The 3,679-nt window shown below is 27.0% G+C and overlaps 1 pseudogene; it reads right to left on the bottom strand.

Annotated features, from left to right (window-relative positions):
• Window positions 1–2,342, bottom strand: LOC138937827 (BTB/POZ domain-containing protein KCTD9-like; annotated as a pseudogene).
• Between the last annotated feature and the right edge of the window lie 1,337 nt (window positions 2,343–3,679).

A 3,679-nucleotide genomic window follows, 5' to 3' on the forward strand; every position in this document is an offset into this window, starting at 1 on the left:
TCAAGAATTATTTGATTCAATTATTTTATTATGTCTCAAATAATTTAATAATGTTTCAAAATATGTAAAACTTCTGTCAATTAAATATACTCCATGGTGATCTTGCATACTATACTGCTTGCTCAACATTTGTAGTTTCTGTAAACATTCTATATTGTAGAACATTATTATTATATTATTTTAATACAACTATAAAACATTTGTTATTTCTATTTTTATATATTTATCATCTATTTTGACAGTATAATTTCAATTTAAAAAAAAAAAAATATTACTTTAGGACAATTTTTTTTTTAATGACGAAGTTCTTAATAAAACATTTCTTATCGACATCGATTTTAAAAATGCTTTACGTACAATTTCATCCTCCCAAAAAAAAAAAAAATAATAATAATAATAATAATAAATAGTAATAATAATAATAACAAGAAGAAGAATAACATATATAGGAACTATGCATTTTGCAGAAAACTATAGTAGAATTATGTCAGAGATTACTTTGGTAACAATTATTTAAATCAAACAGACTCACATTTCTAGAAATTATGAATTTAATTATTTTTGTATATGGATTCTTCTTTTTTAATACTTTTAACAATAGTTCCCTAACAACACACATGTCCAGAGGATATTCAGAGACCATCCAGGGGTTATCCAGAGGATGTTTAATATCCTCTAAATATTCTCTGGATATCCTCCAGAGAAGGTGTGTTGTTAGGGTTATATTCATACATGTAGTTTTTTAAATGCAATTTTTTTTATTGCAGATTATCTTAATTTTAAAATAATTCTTAGCGTAACAAATGTATAACATCCTTAATTTAATAATATATATAGCATATTATAAAATAAATAATAATTTCTATGTAAAATAAAAAAGAGAGTGAACTTTTATAAGAGCTGTCTTATAAATTTTTAGAATAACTTGTTAAAAGAAGTTGAAAGCAAGATAACAATAACAAGTAAAATAAAAATAAGAACAATGATTTTTAGCATCGGTTTCAATCAGTCAATCAGATAATTAGGCTAAGTTTGAAACGTACTTGCTTGAAGATGGGGATATAACTCATTGTTATAAAATAAAGCAAAAATTTTTTGTATGTATAAAATATTGTATATTGTTATAACTTAGCAAAATTTTATGTATAATTATATCTTTAAAATATACATAATGTAATCAATAAAAGGATTAAAAATATCAAAAAGTATGTCTCAATAACTATACTCACCCTTTCCAATGCTTATTCTGTCATGTTTTTCCTTAAACAATTTAAGTGTTATGTAGTTACTTCAATAAATATATTGTAGATATTGTAAACTTGGTTTTAATGAGTGGGGAGATTATCAGACACCTTATATATGAGTATACGAAACAGAGAGAAAATTGATATTGCAGTAATACAAAGGAATTAAAAAGCACACATAAAGAAAAATGCTAACTTTTTAAACATTTAAAATAAAAACAATATATAAGTTTATGATAATAATTAAGTAATAATATCAAAAAGATAAAGTACCTTGCTAACGTACTATATATAGGCTATACATAGGCTCTTTGTTTGTTAGTGTCTCTAGTTGTAGTAAAATATTTCCTACTGACATTTAGTGTAATTCATTCTGAATTTCTAAATCTTCTTAATTAATTATGACTACGTATCTTGTTTATCTGCATAAAATTTCCTCCACTTGAAACATATAGAATATATCTCTGTAAAAAAAAATTGGATTTATTATTTAATAATTTATGTCTATCTGTGTATATATGAAGATGTGAAAATGATGTCAAATATTTTAAAATAAACATACATAATATATATCTGCTACAAAAAGAAGGTCTGGCACATATTTGTATTATAAATAACTTAAGTTAGTATATATAAAATCTTAATAACAAAAAAATAATGAAATAAATAACCATTTTGCCTAATTAGCTTGATATCATCAATTTCTCTACCTTGCAATGTAAAAATTCTTTTTATGGTTATTTCAAATTTTGCACCAGCTGCTAATAATTTATCTAATCAGTCTAATGAACGAATCACCGTAGATCGTAGATACCTATTATAAACAAATTACATACAGTGAAATACATAATATATCTACGTTATTTCTAGTAAACAACTATATCATTTTTAAGTATGTACAAAGCAAGATCTATTTATTTTTATGTAATTTGGAATAATCAAAAATACTAAGTTAAATGTTCAACTTATAAAAAATAAACAAAGAGAAAGAGAAAAGAAATGAAAAATAAATTATTATTTACTAACTAAAATTTAATAAACGAAATATGATATTACATTGCTATTAACATCAGTTCCATTAACGAAAATTATTACTTCTCATAATTGAATCGTAATAAAGACTATACTCAATTAACAGCATCTATATAAATATTTCGAGGATAATGTCAATAAATATAAAGCCTCACGGTACGGTTTTTCGTACTGATTTTGTTAATTAATTCATTGCGTGCTGTTTAGTGAAGTATTCTACATGTTCCAATCATAAGAGTGTTACTAGTTTTGGCTTCACGCGTGCTGCGTGCAGATTATCTTAAGGTGGGTATACACTTAGCGAACGAACACCGAACGAACAGCGAATGCAAACGTTCGTTATTATTATTCAGCAGATATATACGCCAAAGCGAATGCGAACAGAACGTTCGATTCGCATTCGGCTCGATTCCCTCATGAAGCGGTACATCAAAGACAATTCGTGCGAGAAAAACGTTCAAAACGTTTCGCATTCGCTGTTCGTTTGGTGTTCGTTCGCTAAGTGTATACCCACCTTTACGTATTAGATTAATATTTTAGTTATAAGATTTCTAGTGATTTCAACAAAATTCTTCGAGATTCTAAAAATCCTCTAGATAATAGCCAATGATTGCTTATCTAGTCAAGATACGATTCAGGATATTTATTGTGGTTATTTATTAGGTTAGGAAATCTGTTATTTTTAATTAATTTTATACATATTCAATTAATATTATCATAATTATAAATAAAATACATAATTGCTTATGTGTATATATATATATATATATATATATATATATATATATATATATACATATAACTTTTGTCTTTATATTTATTATTATTTTTATTTTTTGCGTTTTTGTGGTAATATCGTCTGCAGCTAGCAACAAAATCATAGTGAAATATAGCACCGAACCTATTACCAAAAATTAGCATGCTAGCACGCACAGCCACACGCAGCACATAATATTTCAAGTTGCATAGCCATTATAATTGCTAGCAAAATGTCTCGCATGCGATCTAGTACGCAAAATCGTACCGTATGCCACAGACTTAACTGTTAAAAAGCAAATCCGAATCTAGCAATAAGGTTGGTATAACAGTATAATACAGTGGCTGCGGTCGAGAAAATGCTAGAGATGCTTCAAAGCATTGCATTAACCAATTAGAATAAAGAAATCTTTACTCTCTTTGCCCTGATTGGTCAATCAAACGCTTTGAAGCATTTCTAGTGTCTTTTCGACCGAAGCCTATATACCATACTGCAACGCACACGGCTATGCCCCCATCACTACTACCGCTGCCACTAAAAGATAGCTGCAGCTTTTCAGAACTGTCTCTTTTTACCGTAAACTAGGACTGAAAACCACTGCACAATTTCCTTATGCATAAGGAAATGGACCAATCAAATTCCTTAT

Source organism: Polyergus mexicanus, unplaced genomic scaffold (genome assembly GCF_030449975.1).
Source record: "Polyergus mexicanus isolate NDT 795.1 unplaced genomic scaffold, iyPolMexi1.0 SCAF_11, whole genome shotgun sequence".
Lineage (NCBI taxonomy): Eukaryota > Metazoa > Arthropoda > Insecta > Hymenoptera > Formicidae > Polyergus > Polyergus mexicanus.